This window comes from Sabethes cyaneus, chromosome 2, assembly GCF_943734655.1.
Source record: "Sabethes cyaneus chromosome 2, idSabCyanKW18_F2, whole genome shotgun sequence".
NCBI lineage: Eukaryota > Metazoa > Arthropoda > Insecta > Diptera > Culicidae > Sabethes > Sabethes cyaneus.
This window is the reverse complement of record NC_071354.1, coordinates 168,828,918-168,842,430: the sequence shown is the minus strand read 5'-3', so window position 1 is coordinate 168,842,430 and position 13,513 is coordinate 168,828,918. Positions and strand designations below refer to the sequence as shown.

Genomic DNA, 13,513 nt, shown 5'->3' with positions numbered 1-13,513 from the left:
TTTATCTTAATTACTAATCTCCCGGATCTCCTTGAATATGTGCTATATAAAACAAGAACGGTACATATAAAAATGAACATTAGAAGTATGAGAATTCGTAAAACAGAGAGACACCAATACGCTTCAAAGTATTCTGATGATGCCTCAATAAAAGATATTCTACGGCATAATAAATCATTAACCATGATATTCCTTAAATGAACTCCTTTTATTCGAGCAACTTAATTGGTCCTTAAACGGCACAGCACCCCAGACGATCAGATCTCCAGCTATCAATGCTGGGCCCAACCCAAGCACACATCCCGCGGAGCGGCACAGCCTTGATCAACTTCGATAGCAAAAAGAGAAGAAAAATTTCCGAATTCAATACTTCAAAAACCAGTTGACCGCTTTTTGACGGTGGGTCCGAGATAATGGTGCATCGATATGCTCGTTTTCATGCGGTTCTCTGCCGAATACTGTTGATAGCATGCAGCTTATGTAACAAACCGCGCGACCTCTGCATACCATTATCTGTGCACTGGGGCTCGATAAGGAACGAGGCGAACGATGAGTTTGACCCGTGTGACGTCGTCGCCGTGAACAGCCTTTCGCAGATTCATGTCATCTGCATCGATGTGCGGCTTTCGGCCGACCGCTGGCGCTGGCGATCGCTCTCGTAGCGAGTGCAAAGAACTGCACCTCCGAGCGTCTTGCAGTCTATTGTCTGAAGCCGACGACTAGTGGAGTGATGTTGGGTAAAACAAATAGTAACATCCATCACTAGCATCGTGTAAATATTTATGAGAAGAGATTTCTTTGTAAACAACATGCTGCAATTGGAGCTCTCGGCTGGCTGGTAAGGTAGTAGAGGCACTTTGATGAGGGCGACTGGATTAGACGGAATTTGGTGGTCTATTTATGTTGTGGTAGGCCAGAGCGCCACCCGCAGGTCTGTTTTTAGTAGACAACGGCCCGATGCGATGTTTACTAATGGACTACAAGTTTGGCAGCAGCTAACGAACCTTGAAGTGAATAACTTTGCTACGGCTTGTTGTGTTGATTTGGTATGCAAAACTTCGGCGTTTAAATGTTCAAATGCGATAGCGCGCCTTTGACCCACAGATTAATGGGACGCTAATTATTGTTGTTATTGTTTGAAGTTTCTGATTGAGAATAATATTTATGTGAAAATTTAGAATGAAAATCGTCGGTCTTTCCCAAAAGTTTGCTTCTTATCTCAAGACTAGAAAAGATGTCAGTATTTGCAGATTGAAGGAAAGATACGGTATAGGGGTTGAATGGCCTTTTTACAGCTTCACGTGGCCAAAATTTGTTATGGCACGGTACGCAATAAAAATTGCTGAGTCAAGTTGAAGCTAGAGAACGGTTTTAAGCTAATAGATATGTCCTCAGTTCTACAAGGAACTGTTCTCCTCATCTTAAATCATTAAACAATGTGAACGGCGTGGCCATCCGAAAAAGCAACCACTGACACAATCGGTGAACGTCACCGTTAAATGGAGTTGCTGCTCCGATCTAATCGTGTTTGATTTTTATGAGAATTGGTGACAGGATCAATCTAGACTATTGTCAGATTAGCAAGTTAAAAAATTTTTGATTCTGTGTGAAGGTAGCATAAAAGAGACTTAAATACTAAAATCTGTCAATACGCATTTACCAGTTTGACCGGTCTGCTGTTGCTTACTAACCCACCAGCAAAGAAAGCACTATCAAACCCTTGCGCACGAGTGAAAACAAAGAAGTAATTAACAAGTTGTTTCACGGAATGTAACTCCCAGGTCGGTAAACTACGACCAGATCCATATACAAGATGTATCTGGTACTTGTTTTACATGGGTGCTATACAACGATTATCTCAGGTAGTCGTAAAAAATATGTCATTTTTATTACAGCTACAAAGCTGACTTGTTCCCATGAAAAGGCACGCAGCGAAGCTGTGAGCTCTTTGGACCAGACAACGTAGAACGTGTCTTCGTTTTACTTCGTCAGATTTATTGCCCATCATTTCCATATCGCGAAATCCACTAGAATCAGTGGCTAAATTCCGTCTAAAATCATAACAAATTCGTGACTGTCAGCTTGAATCTCATCGGGATTCGGCACTTCGAAATTGATTCTTTCTGAACTCATCCAATCAAATGAAAACGATAATTCGAATAGACTGCTGCAACACGTCATCTATCTTTCGGATTATAAAATTTCACACAGCTTTTAGCAAACGGGTGGACGAACATGCTGTGCGATTCGCACTTATGATCGCTATCAATCACAAAAAAAAAATGAAAAAAAAACAACAAAATGGATGGTGCTTTCGACCCGAACCTGTTGGTTTTGCATTTTGACTTCGAAAGTCTGCCAGAATAAATTGCTTGCAGCATCTAGAATGACGGTTAAACTTTGATTCCCAGTGGGGAAGGTTCGTCGCTTGAATTCGAATGAAATCTTTTATTTGCTAACAGAGAGTCCCGGACACGCCTCATTGTTTCTAAACAGAATATAAAGTGATGCAAATATAGACATTCATTTTTTATACAGTCTGCGGTTCAGTTGAATTAATCGAGCGCGATTATTGATATTTACCATAATCCGTCACTGATGATACTCGTTTCGTAATTTTATTAGACTAATGTGACAACATCATAGTGACAAAAATAGTTTTAATGACCCAACGTCAGTGATTTAGGACTCTGCACGTGACTCAAAAGGTGATCAACTCTATGAGGGAGCGAATTAGTAGTCTAATACCCACGATTAGCCAAGATTAGAAAATTATCGTTTCATGTAAATTATGTTGGTAGTTCAATTATTTACTTCTTTTCGAGTTTTTCATTGATAATTTAACAGAATTTGAATAATTTAATTTCAATTTATTTTTTTAATTATTTTTCCATGTGGGTAGAGGGATACCACAATTACGAGAAATTTTTTACACAGCCATAGCCATGTGGGTTTATTAACGAAAATAATATTTTAAAAATCGATGTCTTCTATTTACTCAGAATATTTTAAGGCAAATTTTCCAATTATCTCGAACATCGTTTATTTCAAAAGTTCATTACTCTTGGACCGAACATCATAGAACAAAGATTATTTTACAAAAATACTTTATATTTGATCCCAAATTTATTTATTTATTTATGTGATCTTAATTTTCGTAATTATTGACTACAAGAAAATTTTCGAATTTCCAGGTTAGTCTTAAATAAATGGTGTTTACATAACGAGTATCGTTTCGTATGGCAATTTAGCATCGCATGTTTTTGTACCTCGTTTATTGCAATATTCCACACCGAAACCGCGCGTAGTTTTCGACAAATTACGTTAGCTATTAAATTGGATCTATATCTAGCTCCCCCTTCTATTAACAACAATTTCTTTCCCGAAATACTTGTGAAGATGCAAAGGATTCCCTGGTCTTTAGTAGCAACAAGTATTGGACTAACATTCCTTCCAATCCCACCAGGACCTGCATTCGGACGTGGCCGGCGTCGGTATTGATCAGCATGCAGGGACCTGATAAGGTTGCACAATGAGGAACAGTGTGCTGTCTCAAGTATGCTTTTTCCAGCCATCATTTTGCAATTTTCATCGGTCCTGGTCAATAACGGAGTAGCAGCACACGGACGGTATCCTATGCTTATGCTTATGCTTATTGTTTATATTGAGTTGGAAGCCATATGGGCTTCTAATTACATAACTTCACAAATATCTGTATTATCGTATTTTCAAAGATATCACCTTTTTTATGTTTTCCCAGGAAAGTGAAATATTTTTATCTTTGCTATACTACCTATAACAATGGTTTGGAAATTGCATTTGTTTTTAGAATCGAGGTTTAATTTAAAAGTTTTGAGCGATTTTGAAAAACAACATTAACAGTTATAGTAAATGGATTTTAACCGACGAAATTCATGCTGCCTATTTTAGTAATCTATATAATAAAACGAAATTGGTGCTATTGTTTGTAAGGGATAAACTCAAGAACGACTGGACGGAATTGCATGATTCTTTTTTCTGTTGTTGTGTTTTGGTCTGCGTCAGTTTTATACGCAAAAAAATAATGAAAATCCACGAGAAAAGCTTGAAAATAGTAAAAAAACGATATTTTACTTTTCCCGCCATTCATCGTAAACGCTCTGTTTTAGGCTACTACGATTATTATCGGGGAAAAGTAACAAACAATATATTCAATATAAAACAGCGTCGTTGTCATGGTCGTTATAGGGTGGTAACTAGAGATGGTCGGGTAGCGGAAAATTTGCCCGAAACCCGCACCCGTACCCGTACCCGCCGGGTTCGGGTCGGGTTCGGGTATTGAAAAAAAATAATTTGCGGGTTTGGGTCGGGTACGGGTTCTTAATTTTTGTTTTTGAAATCGGGTACGGGTCGGGTCGGGTATCCCTATTGACCACATTTAACACTAAACATGGTCGGGTACCCGGGCCCGTCCCGTACCCGTCGGGTTGCGGTCGGGTTCGGGTATCAAAAATAATAAACTTGCGGGTTCGGGTCGGGTACGGGTTTTCAATTTTTTTCTTGATCGGGTACGGGTCGGGTTCGGGTATTCAAATTTTCATACCCGACCATCTCTAGTGGTAACCAAACACGTGGTAATGATGGTAGATAACTTAGACCACTGAATTTTCACAGAACGTGTCTGTCTTTTAATATCCACCTAACAATGTGATTTAAATGTTTCACACAATAATTAGTTTTCATTAATCTGTAGTTAATTTCTAATAGTTTTGAACTGCAAGTACCACATCTAAGATAAGTTGACATTGTACAGCTAACAATGCAGATAATTCATTTTCCTGAAGGAAAACCCGGAAAACACTGATATTATTTGTGGCTATTCGAAGTTTGAATCACTCCTCAAAACGTGATTGAAAGTTTAAACACTTTAATTTATCTAATATCTTAAAAATAATGTATGGAATATTGTATTTTATTTATTTATTTATTTATTTGTTTATTTTTCGTAACGTAAGGCTATTGCCTTTTAATTTGTTACAATTGGAGACTGATATGGTGCAATATAATTCAAATCAAAGAAAAATTTGTCTTACAAACTAATAAACTATTTCTTTTTTCGATTGAAGCTTAACTAATTCGTGCGGTTGAGCTCTGATAGTAGATTCCGTTTAAATACTAGTTTTGAAGTATTTTTGACTGCATTCGGTAAGTGATTCCAAACTACTATACCTCTGACGAACAATGATTCGTTATAGTATGATGAGCGATGAGATGGAATATTAAAGTTAGACGTTCTAGTCTGTCTGAGTGGTATCAGCTTAGAAAATAGATAATCAGGTTTTTCTGTTTTTATTATTTTATATAAGTGAACACATGACCGAAACTTGTAGAAATCAGTGAATTTGCAACTTAATAATGAAGCTTGTAAATGTGATACACTGGAATACCTAGACAAGTTGTAGACATATCTTACCGAGGAATTTAAAGCCACTCTTAGTTTAGCAAGAGATGCCGCAGAAGCATTCGAATACGCAAAATCCCCATATAAAAAATGTGGAAGTATCAAACTTTTGAAAAGCTTGATTTTGGTATCGACTGAGAAATGACGTGTGACTAGATTCAAACGTTTAAGCGTACCGTAAATTTTTCCACACTGGGCATTTATTTGGAGATCCCAGTTTAAACTTGAAGTAAAAATCATACCGAGATTGTTGACAGTGCTGGAAAAATTCACACGTTCACTATTCATGAATAACGATGGTGTTTCCATCAAAGTTCTAGATCGGCTGATCATCATTGCTTGAGTTTTGGAGGTGTTAATCGGCAAAAGGTTTCTTTGCGACCAAAGAAAAACATTGTTCAAATCATGATTGATCTTTCTTGAGATGTTTTGAGTGCTTTCATTATTTTGGGCACAGTAATAAATCTGGACATCATCTGCAAAGAGATGTATTGAGGAAAATTGCAGAACTGTGGGTAAATCATTGATAAACATTGAGAATAACAGGGGACCCAGCACGGATCCTTGAGGGACTCCAGAATCTATAGGTAGATATGAAGATATTTTACCATTATAGAACACGGCTTGGCTGCGACCACGTAAATAAGAGCGGATTAGATTGACTGCTTGGCTGGAAAACTGGAATAAAGACGACAGTTTGTAAACCAGCTTGGAGTGAGAGACGCGATCAAAGGCTTTAGAGAAATCAATTAATAATAAGGTAGTGGCTCCACGTTTGTCGATTGATTGTGCGATATCATCGTGGACTTTCATAAGTGCTGTTTCGGTGCTGTGAGACCTTCTGAATCCGGATTGAAATTTGCTTAGGAAATTCATTTCAGTTACAGAGTGTGACATTTGGTTTTGCATGATCTTTTCAAAAGCTTTAGAGAGCGTGCTTAGCAAACTTATTGGTCTTAAATTGGTGAGATGATTGGAGTTTGCTTTCTTTTTGATGGGAATCACTTTAACAATCTTCCATGCTTTCGGAAAAATTGATGTGGCTAAAATGGTGTTGAAAAAATGGTTGATATATGGAAGAGCCAAGGGTAGCAAAATTTTTAAAAATTGTATTGGAATGTTGTCTAGACCAATTGCATTCGACTTTATAGAAAAAATTGAATTCACAACGTCATAGTCCTGAACAGGACGAAAGCGGAAGCCATCATTGTTGACGGGTATTATCGAATCAATAACTGGTTCAGGTGTGAAGTTGGAGGCAAAGTATTCGTTTATCTCTTCCTCTGAAGAATTACAAGAATTAGTATACGCTTGGTTTTTTGTAAAACCAAGCTTCCGTATGTTATTCCAAAGCTGTTTACTAGGTAAGTTGACATTAAATTTACGCTGGTCATAGTTGTCTTTTGCCTTTTTAATCATATTGGTGGCCAGATTTCTCTTACGTTTGTAGTTTGAATGTTCAACGGGATTTCTAGAGCGTTTCCAATTACGGTAGGCAATATTTCTTTCGATAATAGCTTTTTCAATATCACTGTTGAACCAAGCGTTTATTCTTTGCTTGCTCACGCGCAGTGGTATAAAATTATCGTGTAGCCAATTGAAATGACCATTGAGCATCTGCAGTAAAATATCTGAGTTTGTGATACTAAGAAATTCTGACCAATCAAACGAAAGAAAAGCTAACCGCAAAGCCTCCGCGTCAAAATTCTTGTAGTCACGATACTTTATTACCTGAGGTTCTACTACCGAAGAGTAATCTAATGTAGCAAATAACATATCATGATTTGAGATACCAGGCATAGACACCTGACCAAATTTAAGAATAGAATTTGGGGAATCAGATATGAACAAATCAAGCAATGAGCAACCAGATTGATGGAAGAAAGTAGGTTCAGTATTTATACATGAGTACGCGAAACTGGATAAAACATCACTAAATCTTCTAACTCTAGCAGTATTTTTGCTGAGATCTGTGTTAAAATCGCCTATGAAGTATGTTGAGTTATACTTCACAGTGAATTCATCAAGATGGTGCATAACTAAATCAGCACAGTCCACAGTTGGTGGATTATAGTAAACACCTAGCATGAAACAGTCATTGCCACATTCGATTTCTAGCAATAAAAATTCAGTTGTGTAATGAATGTCAGTTGAATCTGATTTTCGAACTATCCGACACCGCAGCTTCTTATTCACGTAGACACAGATTCCACCCCCATGTCTGTTTCGGTCATATCTATACAAATTATAGCCGTCTATAGAGATCATTGTATCTTTCACAGTTTCATCAAGCCAAGTTTCAGTCATGCACACTATATCTATTACACTTTGATCAAAATTCTCCCTTAATTCATTAAACTTAGTAAAACCGCGAGCGCATATACTTTGCACATTCAAAAGACAAACATTCAGCTTATTATTCATTAGTGCTGAAGTGAAAACTGCTCTAGGTATGAGGTTGTTCGTGGAGGTAGATCGTATTTGGACACTATCCATAGCCATGTTTAAAAAAGACGGAAATCATTAAACAAAACCTAACTATTGAACACCCCATACACAAATTAGCAGCATCAATCGAAAAAATTAAACTACATCTAAAAATTGTATTCATTAATGCACATGTGACGCGGCTCAGTCGACAATCTATAGTCTCCGTCTTCGATAGCAATATGCGAGAAAACCAACTAGCACAGTTATATTGAATAGCAACAGTACATCAAGAAATTACAACAGCAGCGTAATTATTATCCATCGTGATGATATCGGTAGCATCCAAATCCGATTGGAGATCAGCTGATCCAATAGCAATGGCAACAACAGCAACAACAGCAGCAACGAAACTTTCAGGAGGGAATATTCATGGATAACTAAGTGATGGGAATCAAAGGATATAGAGATGCGCAGGAAATGAATATAACATGGATAGGTAATTTTTTATAACTTTTAGGAGCGGATGGATTCAAGGAAAAAAATAGGGAATGAAACGATAGGAAGCAGGGAAGGAAGTGAATATTCAATTGGATAGGGTAAATAATTGCGAACGGTGCAGAATCCGGATAACTTTTCCGTGGCGTACAATATTGACCGTACCGTCCCGTACGATAAATTTATCGATTCGTCCATGTCGCTTAAGTCGGGTACATTCTGCAAGTATGTTTCTTGTGTTCGTCGTCAAACTCTCGTTTATGTATACACGACCGGAGCTTTCACATCCAATATGCCACAGATTAAGATCTCTACGCTTGAGATAATTAACGAAAAATGCATCCCTAATACTCCGCATTCGAAACTGGCATAGAATAGGCGGCGATGTACCGGCCGAGAGTGGCATTTTCGTCAGACGTCTTAGCTTAACGTTGGGCAAGTCAGCGGCAGAGTAGTTAAGATGCATTCCGATTCGATTGAAGACCGTTTGAAGATTCTCGTTGGGCACAAAGGGTACATTGCTAATAATCAAATCATTTCGCTTTTCTGTGTGTGCAATCCTCTCAATAGCAGCATCAAGGTCACAACGTAAACTAGCTATCGTAGCATCCAATTGTAAAATTTTCGCAGTGGATTCGTTTTTCTGTACATTCAACTGAGAATCTAGCTCACTTATACGCATTTCAAGCTCCTTTTTGCAGATATTAATTGCCGTTTCAATTTGAGCATTGCGCGCACTGAAAATGTTTTGAATTCGGGTCCACAAATCGTTTAAATTCGACACAGGGCTATCACTTTGCATGACAGTATGTTTGTTTTGCTTCATAGTGACAGAGTCTTTTGTCATACACTTAGTGTCTATCATTTAGTGTATGAAGCACGAGAAGTTTCTTAAGGGGTACACTTTGTATTCACAAATTTTCAGCTTTTGCACATTTGTTGCAATTAAAATCGTAGCGGATGGATGTTCTTAGTATGTAGCTGCTGTTCTAGAAGCTATATTCACGCACTTATAATAGCATAGCTTATAGCGGATACGATAAATTGTCGAACAACCGCGAGCACATCACACTTCACACCCCAGCGTTCATCCCTTCAGAAACATTTTTGATGTTGCCTTTGATGACTATGCCTTAGTAAATACATATGTTGCACTTATCTAGTAATCGTGAAATGGGAAGGTAAACGTTCTAAAATTGGTAAAACAATTAATATTTTTTGAAACGATGGTTCTACAATTGATGAAGGGACGGTAGGAGAAAGAAATGAAAATTTTTGGTGAAGGAGGGGAAGAGCGGAAAGGAAAGGAGGGGGGGGGGGATATTGGTAGCTACGCTTGACAAGTAGTCATTTTTACTCCTACCTTTTGTCCAATGCTGGAAGGTGCATGAGTCGAACCAAGCTATAATCTGAGATTATAACCGGATTTGAACCCACAACATGTGCAAATGTTATTTTAGGACGGGTTTGATGTAATTTTTCGTTATACAGCAAATACGATACAACAGGAGGAAATTATTTGTTTAAAATTTGTAGCAGCGTTTTACATCACTCACATATCTGCAGAGGTGGGCACCGCTAACCGAAATTTTAGCTTCGCTAACAGCTAATTCGCTAAATCAAAACGTTAGCTTCGATAACCGCTAACCGCTAAATCAATCAACAATTTAGCGGAAGCTAACGCTAACCGCTAACAGCTAAATTTGTTAGCACTGTAGAATCAACATTACTTAAGCGAAAAGCGCTGATTTCGGCAATAAAAGATAATTTTTGTTTCAAAGGTAGTAATAAAATTTCAAGTTTTTAGTAAAAATACAATGAAATCATAATAAAGGGAATTAGCAGGTAGAAAATTTGTAAAAACATATTTTGTTGATAATAATTGTCCTTGGTTGTTGTGAAAACTTTATTGCATTGATACTTGGCCCAGAAAATGATGTCCGAGAAAAACGAAAAATCTCCCTTGATGTTTTCTGTGAATGTAGGAGGCCTCGAATTTTTTTAAATATCGATTTATTTGAGCCCGCGTACAAAAGTAGTCCTTTACGGACTTGAGACAGCAACTTTGTTTACGGAAGTGCACTTGCCGTATTTGAATGAAAGGTATTGCGAACTATTTTTGGCGGAGTACAAACGGATAGCGGAGAGTGGCATAGGCGTATGCACCGTGAGTTGTAGTCACTATTTGGAAAAAGTTGGAAGACTACTGTGGGCCGGCCACATCGCAAGGATACCGAACGATTGTGCAGTAAAATCTGTTCTCTACAAGAGCCCCACCGGCACCAGGAATAGAGGGGCCAAACGAGTTAGATGGCTTGACCAGGTTGAAGCCGACTTGCATGTGCCGAGACGCGTAACGATTTGAAAACGAGTAGCCCAGGACCCAGGGGTGACATTGCGATTTTCGTTTCGAGTGATTTTGGTTCGTTTCGACCACGTTAAACGAATGGGCGAAACGAACCAAAATCACTCGAAACGAGAATCGCAATGTCACCCCAGAAGTACAATGGAGAGGAATTCTTGATACGGTAAGAGCCACCCCGGCTCTTGGCTGGTAAAGTACGTACAAAAGTTTGGAATTTGGAATCCTTCAACCGAAGCCTGTGTGATATTTCTCACAACTTTTCCTTCTGCCAAAAAAAAGTTAGCGGTTTATTTAGCGGTACATAAATTTAGCGGAAGCTAACAAAAACGCTAACGGTTATAAAAATTAGCGAAAACGCTAACCGCTAACCAAAATGTTAGCTGAGCTAATTAGCTGTTAGCGGATTAGCGGAATTGTGCCCACCTCTGCATATCTGTTTTGAAAATACGGCGAAAATAATTTACAAAATATATTTCGCTTTTCCGTAATTTAATCTAACCCCGTTAAGCGCCTAGCGGGGTAAAAGTTCGATTCACGGACGGGACAAAATTGCGATTCATGGACGAGGCAAAAATGTATAGCTAATTATATACGGCTTTAGGCACTATATTACAGATACTAGAAATGAAAGATCTGCAGAAAACTGTGTGCTCTACAGATGTTGGCCGAAGAAAAACAATGTGTTTCCGCTGATGAAACAAAAAACAAACGTTTGGAAAAGTTTCGATCTAACGGAGGCTGCAATACACCAGCGCAAAATAGAAAAGATGCAAATTGAGAATATTCCTTACCGAAACATAACGCAGTTTGAAGATAATATGGTTTTGTTAGCTACTGCTGGGCTAATTTCGTGAATTCTAGCTTCGAACTTTTGCCCCATGGTATTCGCACTTTTGCCCCGCTAGTGGGGTAAAAGTGCAAATCTGCACTTGATCAGAAGAAAGAAGAATTTATTTTGCAAAACACTATTACCGCAGATGATTTATAGTTGAATGTGTAGACATTGAGTTACTGCATCACTATAAAATATATTATGTTGTCCTTCTTTATATCTCACGAAAATTGATGACAACTTAAAACATCGCACTTATGCCTCGCCCTACTCTATACATGATTTTGGTACCAAACACAAATTATTTTATTGAGCTTTTCAGAAAAAAAATTAGCTGGAGCTCAAAGTTGCAAATGCTGCAAATACATTAAAAATATATGTTTTTCCAGTTTTTACACTGGGTAGACCAAAAATCCCTCAAATTTTTATATTTTCAGATGCGTAAAAGATAAAATAGTATAAAAAGAGCTCTAAAACATTCCAGTGCGTCATCAACACAATATTATCTCTCTAGATTGAATCTCTCATGTTATAGGCTTTAAGTGTGCATGCGTTAGTAATGTTTTAAATGATAGCTGAACTATCTGGGCCCCTTAAAAAGGAATATTAAATTCCACTGGGCGCCCATTAAATAGTTTTTAAATAATTTTATGTATCCTCTTTATGTTTTCCTCAGCTTAAATTAATTTCTTTGTTTAGTGTGTTGTCCAGTTCTCTTCTAAGCTGAGGTTTCTGTAAGTGTCCGATACCAGGGGGCTCTCTGTGTGAGCTTTTTGGTAACGGGGGTGAGCGGAGGGTTAATTAAAAAAATAAAAAAAAAATAAAACTAAATTATGGTCCGGAATGAAACATACCAGCCATTTATTCATTATTCGTTAAGTTTTTGATAACTTTTACAGAGGAAAGTTGCGGTAATGCAATGGAGAGGCATAGTGTTTTATTACCTTGAGAGATAGATGGATAGATAGAGAGATAGTTATATACGAATTCCTACGAGTAAATAAGAAAGAAAAACTACACCCGATGGTGATTTTTAAGCACGAGACTTGCCGTAGCGATTGTCGGCAACGAACTGCTCGTTTCTATCGCACTGCCCGAGTAGTTAATAGTCTGACTTCTCGGCGCTAAAAACAGAAATATACAAAAATAATATCGTCGCATAGAAAGCGTGTAGTGCATATACGGGGAATGATAGAATAGGGAAAATAAAATAAAAGTAGGTGTTAGACTACCTAATATACTGGGTGGCCGTAGATTAGAGAGTAAAGCATTTGGGTACCAACCAAAAGAGCGTGGGTGCGTGCCTCACCTGCCATTGCACAACCCGATATATTTTTGTCTATATCAAATTATTGATTTTTGGATTTTTTTTTTGATTCAATTAATCATTCTTCGCATCAGACATTAGATAGAGATAGAGACAGAGATAGAGATAGAGATAGAGATAGAGATAGAGACAGAGAGAGAGAGGCAGAGACAGAGACAGAGACAGAGGCAGAGGCAGAGGCAGAGGCAGAGACAGAGACAAAGACAGAGACAGAGACAGAGACAGAGATAGAGATAGAGATAGAGATAGAGATAGAGATAGAGATAGAGATAGAGATAGAGATAGAGATAGAGATAGAGATAGAGATAGAGATAGAGATAGAGATAGAGATAGAGATAGAGATAGAGATAGAGATAGAGATAGAGATAGAGATAGAGATAGAGATAGAGATAGAGATAGAGATAGAGATAGAGATAGAGATAGAGATAGAGATAGAGATAGAGATAGAGATTGAGACTGAGATTGAGATTGAGATTGAGACAGAGATATAGATAGAGATAGAGATAGAGATAGAGGTAGAGGTAGATATAGATATAGATATAGATATAGATATAGATATGTTTTTTTATTTCCTTATTTAAATTGATACTTTTCGGCGAAACTTGATATAGATATAGATATAAA

At 37.7% G+C, this 13,513-nt stretch overlaps 1 pseudogene; it reads right to left on the bottom strand.

Moving 5' to 3' along the window:
* LOC128736324 (mucin-5AC-like) overlaps positions 1-9,191 on the bottom strand; it is a 35,791-nt pseudogene extending 26,600 nt beyond the window's left edge.
* Positions 9,192-13,513: the final 4,322 nt, after the last annotated feature.